At 40.3% G+C, this 13,075-nt stretch overlaps 1 protein-coding gene across 14 annotated transcripts in view; it reads left to right on the top strand.

Moving 5' to 3' along the window:
• The first annotated feature begins 3,350 nt into the window (after positions 1 to 3,350).
• add1 (adducin 1 (alpha)) overlaps positions 3,351 to 13,075 on the top strand; it is a 159,818-nt gene continuing 150,093 nt past the window's right edge. For 4 of the 14 annotated variants that reach the window (XM_063049545.1, XM_063049542.1, XM_063049554.1 and 1 more), the window contains exon 1: positions 3,354 to 3,594. The gene's annotated coding sequence lies outside the window, so the exon portion shown is untranslated. Of the gene's footprint in view, positions 3,595 to 13,075 lie in introns of all 14 variants that reach the window. The other 10 variants (XM_063049543.1, XM_063049544.1, XM_063049541.1 and 7 more) reach the window with 5 other exon arrangements.

The following is a 13,075-nucleotide window of genomic DNA, read 5'->3' as shown; positions in this document are numbered from 1 at the left end:
AACATAATGACATAGAGCAATACATGATGTAATGTATTACCTGGTGAAATGCTTCTGTCTGGCAAACTGTGAACATCTGTACTATATTTAATGGCCCCAGTATGAAATGTCATTCAACAACTGCTGCTGCAGATATGTCAAGGTGGGCAAGCTCATCTGGAGCCCTGTGTGGTCCCCGTGCATATGATTTCCAGATACATCCAGACACTTGGATAATCTGAACTCTAAGTACTGGAGAGGAAGCACATCCCAAAAAGCAGGCTTGGCAATAAATTAGATTCAAATGCGTCTCAATTTGAAGGTAGATGCTTGTTGGTTCAAAGTCACATCTTGATTATAAAATTCAGGTAGGTCTAGCGGAAAGAAGCACCTTGCTGCTAGTGATGTCATATATTGGATGAGGTGCTGAACCAGGTACCCCTGTACTGCACTTTCTGAAGTTGGATTATTTGGCATGTCACCACAGAATTGCAATTTCTACACATGTACAGTGGAGAGCATTCTGACTTTGCATTACAACCTTATATGGAAGCTCTAATGCACAGGATTGCAAGATGGTTGTAGACTCAGTCAGTGCCATCACAGGCACAACCCTTCCCACCATTGAGGCAATCTTCAAGAAGTGGTGTCCCAAGAATATGGCATCCATCATTCTGAAGAAAGGTCTCACTCCGAATCATCGACTGTTTATTCATTTCCATAGATGCATCTGCAGAATCTCTTGTTTTCATCCATCGTTAAAGTCCTTCACTATACAGAACATAACAATATCAAGGTGGATAGAAAAAGCTTTTTCAAGTACATTAAAAATAAAAGAGAGATGACAGTAGACATTGGACTGCTGTAAAATGATGCTGGAAAAATCTTAATGGGGGACAAGGAGATGGCAGATGAACTAAATGAATATTGTGCATCAGTCTTCACTGTGGAAGACACTAGCAGTGTGCCAGATGTTGAAGGGTGTGAGGGAAGAGAAGTGAGTGCAGTTACTTTTATAAGGGAGAAGGTGCTCAAAAAGCTGAAAGACCCAGGGGTATATAAGTCACCCAGACCAGATGAACTGCACTCTAGGGTTCTGAAAGAGATAGCGATAGAGATTGTGGAAGCATTAGTTATGATCTTTCAAGAATCATTGGATTCTGGCATGGTTCTGGAGGACTGGAAAATTGCAAATGTCATTTCACTCTTTAAGAAAGGAGGAAAACAGCAGAAAGGAAATTATATACCAGTTAGCCTGACCTCAGTGGTTGGGAAAATGTTGAAGTCAATTGTTAAGAATAAGGTTATGGAGTTCTTGGTGACACAGGATAAGATAGGACAAAGTCAGCATGGTTTCCTTCAGGAAAAATCTTGCCCGAAGAACCCTGTTGGAATTCTTTGAGGAGATTTCAAGTAGGATTGATAAAGGGGATGCAGTGGATGTTGTATATTTGGATTTTCAGAATACCGTTGACAAGGTGCCACACATGAGGCTGCTTACCAAGATAAGAGCCCATGGTATTATAGGAAAGTTACTAGCACGGTGAGAACATTTGGCAGATTGCTAGGAGGCAGTGAATAGGAATAAAAGGATCCTTTTCTGGTTGGCTGTCAGTAACTAGTGGTGTTCCGCAGGGGTCGGTGTGGGACCGCTTTTCTTTTATGCTGTTTATCGATGATTCAGATGATGAAGTAGATGGCTTTGTTGCCAAGTTTGCAGATAATATGAAGATTGGTGGAGGGAAAGGTAGTGTTGAGGAAACAGGAAGGCTGCAGAAAGATAGACAGATGAGGAGAATGGGCAAGAAAGTGGCAAATGAAATACAATGTTGAAAAATGCATGGTCATATACTTCGGTAGATTGAATAAAAGTGTAGACTATTTTCTAAATGGAGAGAAAATCCAAAGATCTGAGATGCAAAGGGACTTGGGAGTACTTGTGCAGAACATCTTAAAAGTTATCTTGCAGGTTGAGTCGTAGTGAGGAAAGCAAATATAATGTTTGCATTCATTTCAAGAGGACTAGAATATAAAAGCAGGGATGTGATGCTGAGGCTTTATAAGGCACTGGTGAGGCCTCACCTTGAGTATTGTGAACGGTTTTGGGCTCCTCATCTCAGGGAAGATGCACTGGCATTGGAGAAGGTTCAGAGGAGGTTCACAAGGATGATTATGAGAATGAAAGGGTTATCATATGAGGAACGTTTGATGGTTCTGGGCCTGTCCTCACTGGAATGTTTGGGGGGGGGGTGAATCTTATTGAAACCTTCAAATGTTGAAAGGCCTAAACAGAGTAGGTGTGGAAACGATGTTTCCCATAGTGGGGGAGTCTAGGACAAGAGGGCGCAGCCTCAGAAAAGAGGCGTGTCCATTTAAACCAGAGATGCGGAGAAATTTCTTTAGCCAGAGGGTGGTGAATTTGTGGAATTTGTTACCACAGGCAACTGTGGAAGCCAGGTCATTGGTTGTGTTTAAGACAGAGATGGATAGGTTTTTGATCGGACATGGCATCAAAGTTTACAGGGAAAAGGCCGTGGAGTGGGGCTGTGGAGGGGAAAAAAGGATCAGCTATGATAGAATGGCAGTCAGGCTTGATGGGCCAAATGGTCTGATTGTATTACTATGACTTATGGTCTATGCCCTCTTCTTGGTTCTTGATCCTCCAAAATATTTAAACTGGAGGTGGTGGAAGGTGGGCTTAAGAAGGAGATTTTTGAAAGAGAAAAGCTGCCTTAAATTTAATTGGGTTTGGTTGTGTGACTGTGGTAGGATGAAGATTATTCTATGCTTTAATGGTGCGGGGGGAAAATGATCCTTATTACCATCACGTAGGACGTTCAAGAGTCTGAAGACCCACAGTCAATGTCCTAGGACCAGCTTCTTCTCGTCTGACACTACTTATTTATCTGTTTACTTCTATCTATTGCACTGTACATCTGCCACAAAACGAACAAATTTCACGACATATGTCAATATTCAACCTGATTATCATTCTATTTTGAAGAGGGGCATACAAGTTTCCTTGGTGCCCTGGGAAATATTAACATTTTAAATGAATATCATATTAATTGAGCATTAGCCGGGTTAAACAAATGGTCCAAACTTTCCTACCGTTTCTTCCCAGTGAAACGAAGGCAATTTTAAGAGCGCCAAATGCAAATTTGAGCCCTGAACGGCGCGTGCTCGATGGCCGGCAATGCGGAGCACGCGCCCGATCGCTCGTGACGGCGATGCGCGTGCGCAATAGCGCGTCGTAGTCGGTCCCGCGCGCGCGGATGGAGGGTTGGGTCCTCCGCCCGTCCCTGCCGCGGCCAATGACGCTGGCGCATCAGCCCACCCCTCCCATCCCGCCTGCCTTTACTGGTCCAATGAGAGAGCCCTATGCTGCCACGGGCCGTCGTCGCTGCATTTGCCGTCCGCCTAGCTTCTTCGGCTGGAGCCGCGGTGGACGCCGCACCCATGTCATCTTGTGTGTATTAGATAGGCGGGGTTAGAGGAGGAGGGGAGCGAGAGGGTGGAAAAATAATAACCCCGCCGCCTTCCTCTATCACCCCATTTAAAACAAAATACGCGCTCACCGGTCACCTCAGATCACGGCGATTTTCACGATAGAAGGTAAGGAGATGCTCCGAGGCCCGAAGGAAGCGAGCGGTATAAATCTGGCGGTTATTGCACAGGGCTGGTGGCTCCTGCAGATGAGAATATCGGTGTGTTGTTACCGTGACGGCTGTCTTTTTCCCTGATCGTGCTTTTATTTGGAGCTTGGTCCTGCTTTATTTTAATTACTCTGCACTGTTGCCATCCATCTTCCCTTTCCCTCCTACTAACGCCGTTTTTCTCCATTGCTCCCACCTTCTGCATTTAGCAGCTCCGCGGTCGCAAGACTCGGTGCCAAAATACATCAATTTTATTTCGTTAAGTTCGTCTCTGTCCTGGATGAATACAACAACCCCAATGCTGTAACCTGGCCGAGTCTTTGTAATGTAGGCGTGTGTCAGTAAATTGGATTACTGCAATGTGAAACATAGCAATGTGTGTTTTATAGATAAACATATCTATATATTTTTTTGCAATTGAAGAGAAAAATGGTATCACAGCCATGTCGTTTTGTGGTATTTATGAATAGCTAATTAATAGAATGAGCCAGGATGTAGAAAAGTCGAAGTGTCCTTGCATGGTGTTTTACAATGTTGCGATCGGCTTTATTCTGTTTTTGAAGTAGTCATCTGCCCGTGGCTGCTCGTTTGTACGATACGTTTGCCCATGTGATGTATTCCCAGTTAGATATTAAATAAATTCTATTCTTTTTAAACTGAAGATCTCGGTCAATATAACTTGCTGCGTTAGCGCGTGTGTTATAAAGGCTCCCGAGATGAGCATTTTTGTATTTTGTTTTTCATTGCTGAGTTACAGTCCTGACTGGCATTAGACATTGTTAACAATATTAAGAAAATGGGTGGGGACCCACATTTAGGAAGCCTACAGAGTATTTCAAGTGGATGAATCTTTACTAGCCATGAATAATCAGAATGTTTAGTCAAACGTGTGTGAAGTTACGATCAGAGCAACCTGCAATTGAGAAACTAGTCTGTCAGTACTTCTGTAACTTTTCCAATCTGCATTCCTTAATATCTGTAATTCCCTAAAAAAACTTGCTACTCTTTCCATGTAAACAACCACAGCTTTGCATCCCACAATAAGTTAACTTGGAGGGCGGGGGGGGGGGCGGCGTTCATACAGCGTGGAAACGGGACCTTCGGCCCATCTGGTCTGTATGGACAAGTTTCATTCCATTTGCCTGCTCTTTTTGTCTCCTCTCCGCAGTTTTGAAGACAGGTACGTGGTTAGGAAAGGTTTGGAGAAATTTGGACCAAACATGGACAAATGAGACATCTACTAATTTACTTAGTCTTGAAATCTAGATTTATTTTGGACTTGTGTTACAGGTCAATTGTTTTTCATTCCACCCAATATCCATAAAATTATGGTTTTTTATATGCTTAATATTGGGTTTCACAATGAAGATTTGTAATAGTTGGCAAGTTGCTTAAGGTATCATTTCAACCGCTCTTATAAGTAGATTGGTAGGTGGTTTGAATTGTTCTACATTGTAAAGGTTAGTCATAAGCCAAAGAGGAGTTTGATATTGTTTGAGATGTGGTCTATATTTAAGTACTGGCTGATAGTTTTTTTTTCTTTCCCCTCCCCCCCCCCACCTTCTAGGCATTGCTCTAACTTTCAGTCTTACAAATGGACACCCAATAATCACTTATTCCTTTTGCTGAAACTTTATTCGCAGCATTTCAAATGATTAGATGAATGTCATAGTCACAGATTTGTAAAGCAGAGATACAAGCCTTTGGCCTGACACATGCATTCTGATCATCAAGTACCTAAAATGTATATTAACCACCTTTTTACCACCTTCTATGCCTTGCTAGTCTAAGTGCTCATCTAGATACTTCATAAATGTTGTGAGAATATATGTTTCCACTACCCATCAAGGCAATATGGTCCAGATTCCACTCAGTCTCCTGGTGAAAATGTTTCCCCACAGATTTTCTCTGCCCTCTCCCTGATCCCAAAATGCTTGCCCCTTATCATAAACCTATGTTCTCTACTTTTAAATATCTCTGCTATGGGAAAATTATTGCTGCTGCTACTATGTATTACAATATGTTTCAATGTTATTTCATGTGCAGACTATTTCAACTTTTTCATTCCCTTTTGCCTTTTCCCTGTTCATTAATTTCTCCAGCTTCAAAGAAATTGACCATGTTAATGCATCTGTTGTAATAATAGAACTCTGCTGTAACAAAATTGTTGCTATTACTTTAAATGCTAAAATTGTGAAGTATGTTCAAACTATAAAATCCAAAAGTCCTTGCTTTCAAATGTTGAAAATAATTGATCTATTTTTTAATGACTGAAATTAGGGTAGAGTTACAGTTGCACCCTTGCAGATAATCAAATGATTCAGTCAATGGTTGACTTTAACAGATGGCTGTTTGGAGTTTTGGGCTTAATCTTTTTAGCTCGGTCAGCCAGAGAATACAGGCTTGTTTAGATTTGCTTCAGATCTCTGCTATTGCCTGCTGCCAAGTTGCCTATCTAACTATTATGTTGTCTGCCGATATAGAATTAATAACTTTTCAAAATATTGGCAAAGATATTTTTGATCTAAATTGATGTTCATGGGCTATGATTATGTTATTTTTATATACAAGGCGTTCGTTATTCTGTAGATGGCTTCATTCATCACAACACCTTACTTGTATCTCTCTGCATTTCACTGATGGATGGATTTATTACTCCAGCTGTACTAATATTCTTGCCTTCTCTTTTATTTATTGCTTTTTTATTGAGTTACATTTTGTTGTACATTGGCCATTTAAAAAATTGAGTATTTATCGAGGTTATGACTCATTGTGGGGTTGAAGGGTTTAATACCTAGGGAATGTTGTGAATGATAAAGGTCGAAATTGAAGCTAGGAACTAATGCTGTTACTACTGAATACAAGTTTATCTATGTTTTGGATCTTGCTTTGGATAAAAGTTGTCCTTAAATATTCTCAGATAACTTGACTAAGCAATGAAAATATAGGCATTGATTCCCTTGGCTGCATCCTTAATTGCCAACTATAGCTGAATTCCAGAATATCTCAAAAATCTTTCAGACAGACCTCATTTTATGACTTACTCAGGCTTTAGGGTAAACAATTCCTCTGCTCATTTCACTTTGATTTTTTTGTATCAAAAAATCCAATTCCTACAATAATTGAATAAGACTTTAAAGTATTGTTTGTTTCCATACTGAGATGGGGAATGTTCAATGCATTGGAAAGAAAGTTTTAATTAAATTGCAGTCAGTAGGGTCATTCTGTGACTTGACCATCATTTTCTAAAATTGCAAATTATTCCTTCAGGAACTTGGAATGCAAAGACAATATTGGCCTTCTTCCTTTACTAAAGACATGACTATTACAGTGGTCCACAAGCATCTGAGGAGTTTTTGGACTTTAAGCTAAGATTGAGTTTATGTTGCTTGCTGTTTCCTCCAGCTTTCAACCGTTGTCAAATTATTCTTGCTTTCTGATCTCCATCTTGCATTCTGTTACACTGATGTCCATGGGACCCACCTCCTGCTATTTTGACCTTGTATCTACTAAACTGCTGACCATGCAGTTTTTTTTTTCCTTGGCATCTACATAGGCCAGTGGTCTTTCTCTTGGATAATGCTGCCCGGCAAAAATTCACAGTCACAACCACTCTTATTTAAGAACTACCATGCCTTCTCTTTTAATGGTATCAACTATATTGTTTCTAAAAGGTTGTGGGGGTGGATATTGTGCAAGGGATGACAAAGATTGTTTTCACTTTTCTTCTCCGTGCTCAGTTTCCGAAGATAATCTGAAAACAGCTTGTGCTGTGTGCTGATGCTGTTTAGGTTTACTCATTCTATTTCAATTGACAAAGCTCCATGTAGATTACTAATCAAAATAATAACAGCTCATTGTATCCAAGAAAATATAGCAAATTGAATCAAAATTATCTCAGTGGCAGCAAAGAGTGGTTGAAAGACATGCTCGGGTTTTGGTAGTTAGTCCCTTGCTTTTGGTAATCTATTATAAATTGCACTTAAGTTTAGGGAGTATGATGTTTCAAAGTTCAAAGTAAAATTTATTATCAAAATACATGTCACCATACATAGCCCTGAGTTTCATTTTCTTGCAGGCATACACAGTAAATTCAAGAAACATAATGGAATCGATGAAAGACCACACCCAGCTGGATGGACAAACAATCAATGTGCAAAGACAAAAAACATGCAAATTAAAAATATATTAAATAAGCAATAAATATCAAGACATGAGATGAAGAGTCCTTGAAAGTGAGTCCATAGGTTGTGGAGTAGTTCAGTAATGGGCGAGTGAAGTTATCCCCACTGGTTCAAGAGCCTGATGGTTGAGGGATAATAACTGTTCCTGAGTCTGGTGGTGTGTGTCCTGAGGCTCATGCACCTTTTTTCCTGATGGCAGCAAGAACAGAAGTGAGAGGTTATGTTGGAATTGAATACCATGCTAGTTAGATCACAACTTGAGAATGTGTACAGTTCTTATCCCAGAGGAAAAGTGTAATTGCATTGGAAAGGATGCAGGGGAAATTTAGAGATGTGACTAGAGCTGAAACATTTTGTAATCACTTGTGGAAAGATTAGATGAGCGAGGGTAGAATAATTGCCTCCGTCTCCTTTGAGGTGTTTCGAACCTAGATCAGTGGGAAGGTCCTACTTGAACTCTTCTGCTGAGGAGAGTACACTTTAATAATTGATAGAAGGAATATTGGGGGTGGTCAGCGATTGGGGGGGGGGGTGTGGAAATTGTGGTTATAGCAGTAACCCTTGTTTTTTAAAAAATTCTTAGATATATACCTGAAGAGCTTTCAGAGATCCAGGATTTACTTTCCAAGTTCTGAAATATAAGATAAGGGCGGAATTTTTTATTTTGAGCTGGCGCAGACACAATGGGTAAATGATCTTGGTACTTATTTTTAATGATTTGGTTCTTTGTCTAAAATAAGTTGCCACCAACTTATTACAAGTAAGACAACAGCTACTGGCTTTGATACAGTCACAAATTTCATTTCCTTACCCATTGAGACTATTTCTCATCTGTGCAATATTTGAAACTAGAATTTACTTCCGTTTTGGTCTTCAAATCCAGGCTATTACTAAAACCACCTGTTACCATTGTTTTGGTTGCTGAAACACTCATTCATTAGCTCTAAAAGCTTAAAACTTTTCTGAAGCACAGCTGACTGGGCATCGTTTTACTCTTCATTAGCCAAACCTTTGCTTAGATCCTATTTGGTGCTGTAATTTTCACCCAGTATGTTTACTTTTCACTGACCTACAGTCTCATGGTTAAGTAACAACTTGGTTTTAAAATCTCTCGAAGTCCTGCCTGTACCAATTTCTGCAGTTTACTCCAGCACATAAAACTTGGATATCAATATTCATTTTTGCCCTGTGACACTTAACTGAATGTAACAAACTAAGCAAGCAGTAAGTGCAATTGCTTTACAGCACTAGCTATTGCCAATCAGCATTCAGTTCCTGTCGTCGTCTGTAAGGAGTTTGTATGTTCTCCCTGTGACTGTGAGTTTCCTTTGGGTGCTCTGGTTTCCTCCCACATTCCAAACATGTACATTTAGGGTTAGTGACTGTGGGCAAGCTATGTCGGTGCCAGAAGTGTGGTGACATACAGCTCCCCTGCCATCTACTCTCACCAGCACAATTTGACATAAGCAATGAATTTCATTCTGTACATGTGACAAATTACACTAATCTTTATAAATGGGCGATGGGATGTAACTATTTGAGTGCTCTAGGGATTGGTACTTGGCCATTATTTGTTTTATATTAATAACCAGGAGGAAGGAATGAAATAAGGTTTCCAAGTTTGCTGAAGATATGAAAAAAATGTGAAAGGGATAATGTGATAAGGGCATTGTGATAGTATAGTGTAGATTGAGTGAATGTACTAAAATCTGGCAAATGGAGTTTAATGTGGAGAAGTGAGGTTATGCATTTTGGAAAAGAATCAAAGTGAATTATTATCTAAATGGAGAGCGCCTGTAAATTAGCAAGGTTAAAAGGGCTCCAGGTGCACGATTGCAGGAATCACACAAAATTATCAGGTTAATTTCTGCAGTGATAATGTTGTCTTGTCAAAGAGAATAGACAGTTTGGTCTGAATTCTTTGAAGTTTATAAGAATGAGTGTTGACCTCATTCAAAACGTGTAAGATCTTATATGAACTAGGCAGGGTAGATGTTGAGATGTTTTCATTACTGGGAAAGTCACAAACAAGGAGACGTAGCTACTAAATAAAGGAACAGTCATTTAAAACACTTCAAGTTCAATCGTCATTCAGTCATACATGAATACAGCTGGATGAAACAGTGTTACTTTGGGGCAAAAGTGCAAAACACAGCACAAGGTACATGTAGCACGTATAGCAGTAAAATACAACCACACAAAAAAGGATAGTCTATGAATGTTGCAGCAGTCTGCAGTCAAACTGAATGCAGCCTATCTTCTGCCAAGTGAACACTAAGGGCAGCACCGATCCCAGCATAGATGCTGCGCCACGCGATCTCCGGCACTCTGGTGGAGTGCCTAACTCCGACACCTCCTGTGCAAATAGGCAACAGCACAGCATGAGGCCTAGTCCTCGCTATGACAGAGGCCACACAGCTCCCCTGCCACCCACTCTCACCATTCACCAATAAAGTGGACTTGTAGCATTCCACACCACCAATGTCCAACAGGGTCTTGCGATCACAAGGAAAGCAACTTAGATGATCACTCACTGTTAGACTGCACACCTCCTTCGTGCACTGACACCTCTGTTGCAGGCAGCAGCATGGGCTAATTCCAGCTCCTCCAGTTTCTCTGCCAGTGAGCAACTTGCTGATGGGCTGGACCTATTGTACTTTAAGGTCTTAAAGTACAGCAAGGTCTTGTGATCGTAAAATAATGTGTTTAAAAGAAAAAAACTTTTGGTTGACTCCATAGAAGCCTCTGCATCCAGGTGCACTGGACTGCCACAGTAGCGTAGCAGTTAGCGTGATGCTATTACTGTGTGGGCATGGGAGTTCAATTCTGGTGTCCTCTGTACGAAAGCTTGTATGCTCTTCCTGTGAGTGTATGGGTTTCTTCTATGTGCTCAGGTTTCCTCCCACAGTCCAAAGATTTACCAGTTAGTCAGTTAATTGGTCATTGTAAGTTGTCCTGTGATTAAGCTAGGGTTCAATGGGCGTGTTGCTCGAAGGATCTGCTCTACATTCTGCGCTGTGTCTTTAAATAAAAACAAATAAACTGAGGTGGCTTGAAATTTCTTTGAGGGTAGTAAATATCTGGAATTCACTGCCCTTGAGTATTTTGGAGACCTAAATATTTCTTATTCAAGTGGAGATAGGCATTTTAAAGATTACGGAACTGAGGATTTTGGAGAACTGGAATAGAAGAGTTTTGAGGCCAGCAAACTTTTTTAATTTAAAAAAAATACTTCTGATCAAGCTTGTGTGCATCTGCTTTGATTTTGAGCTCATTCATTTGAAGATGCCACTTGGGTGTGCTTGCTATGTGGAAGTTTTTGTTGATCAAATGTTATGTAGGCATTTCTAAAATAAAAATTTAATGACAAAGATTTATAGCTTTGAAAATGGTGTTTGTTTATTTTAATTTGTTTTTAATCAGTGAGTTATAAAGAAATCAAGACTGCTAGAAGAATTAACATTTTTTCCAGACACCGATGCGTTTTATATCATTGGTTTACTGAACTGGAATACAGATTGAATAATTCACTTCAGAATTAAAAAAAAATTCTGCCTTAACCTCATCATCAAAGATACTAAATATTTGTGTATTAGATTGAACATTTTTAAAATTTTGGATTGAGAGTTTAGATGTGTTTTTGAAACTTAAAATCCGGATACTCGAGTTTGCCTATCAATTAAGTGTAATTTAGAATTGATGAAAATCAGTGACCTGTTCAGCAGAGTTTCCATTGCTTAGTAATGAATAGATTATTTGTCCTTCAAGTTGAAATGCCCTTGTGTACAGTTTTGTTTTCTGCAAGCTGAAAATTCAGTCGTAAAAGCCTTATTTTACTCAACCTCATTGTCTTGTATTGAAGTATGTTCAGTAAATCTAGAAATGAGAATGGAGAAAGTACATAATATTCATATAGGATTGCAGAAACATTGCCTAACGTGAGCAGGCAAATGGGATTAGTTTAATTTGTCATCATGTCCAGCATAAATGCATGGGCCAGAGGGCTTGCTCTTACACTGCACTTTTCAATATTTGTATGTGATTTATACTGTGCAGCTGTTTTTGGAAGAAGAATAATAATGGGTGGTGTCACTTTAAGTTTCACTCTTTAAGTGTAACTAGAGATTTTTATTTGTCTGAAACACGAGTTAAAAACTTTTTAAGTAACTATTTCCATAATGTTATTGGTTGTATCAATTAAATAGAAAACAGGATTTGGGCCTTTGTGCTCAGTGTCATTCTGTATCATCAAGGATGTTCTTTTACACCAGACCTACTTTCTTATACACACTTTAGAGTTCTTTGATATCTGTTGATCTCTGCTGTGAGGGACTTGGAAGTCCTTGTGCAGCATTCCCTAAAGGTTAACTTGCAGGTAAGGAAAGCAAGTGCAATGTTAGCATTCAGTTTGAGAGGATTGGAATACAAAAGCAAGGACACAGACTCAGAATAGAGGGACATCCATTTAGAATGAAGATGAGGAGGAATTTCTTCAGCCAAAGAAGGGTAAATCTGGAATTTGTTGCCACAGGCAGCTGTGGAGGCCTAGTCATTTGGGTATATTTAAGGCAGAGGTTGGTAGATTCTTGATTAGTCAAGCATCAAGGGATATGGCGAGAAGGCAGGAGATTGGGGCTGAGAGGGAAATGGATTAGCCATGATGAAATAGTGGAGCAGACTCGCTGGGCCAAATGGTTTTATGGTCTTGTGTAATGCTGAAGCTTTATAAGGCATTAGTTAGATCACACTTAGAGGATTGTGAGCAGTTTTGGCCCCCTTATCTAAGAGAGAATGCTTTGGCATTGGAGAGAGTCCAGAGGAGGTTCACGAGAATGATCACAGAAATGAAAGGGTTAACATATGAGGTGTGCTTGATGGCTTTGGGCCTGTTAAGGCATCCGTTAGTCTTGCGAGACCATGGATCTGTGCCTGGAAAGTCTTCACTCTCCAGGGCTCAGGCCTGGGCAAGGTTGTATGGAAGACCAGCAGTTGCCATGCTGCAAGTCTCCCCTCTCCACGACACTGATGTGGTCCAAGGGAAGGGCATTAGGACCCATACAGCTTGGCACCAGCGTCGTTGCAGAGCAATGTGTGATTAAGTGCCTTGCTCAAGGACACAACGCATTCCCTTGGCTGGAGCTCGAACTCACGACCTTCAGGTCACTAGGCCAATGCCTTAATCACTTGGCCACGTGCCCACATTTGGGCCTGTACTCACTGGCATTTAGAAGAATGGTGGGGGGGAGAAGGTTTCAT

Source organism: Mobula hypostoma, chromosome 5, assembly GCF_963921235.1.
Source record: "Mobula hypostoma chromosome 5, sMobHyp1.1, whole genome shotgun sequence".
NCBI classification, from domain to species: domain Eukaryota; kingdom Metazoa; phylum Chordata; class Chondrichthyes; order Myliobatiformes; family Myliobatidae; genus Mobula; species Mobula hypostoma.
This window is presented reverse-complemented; position numbering and strand designations above follow the sequence as displayed.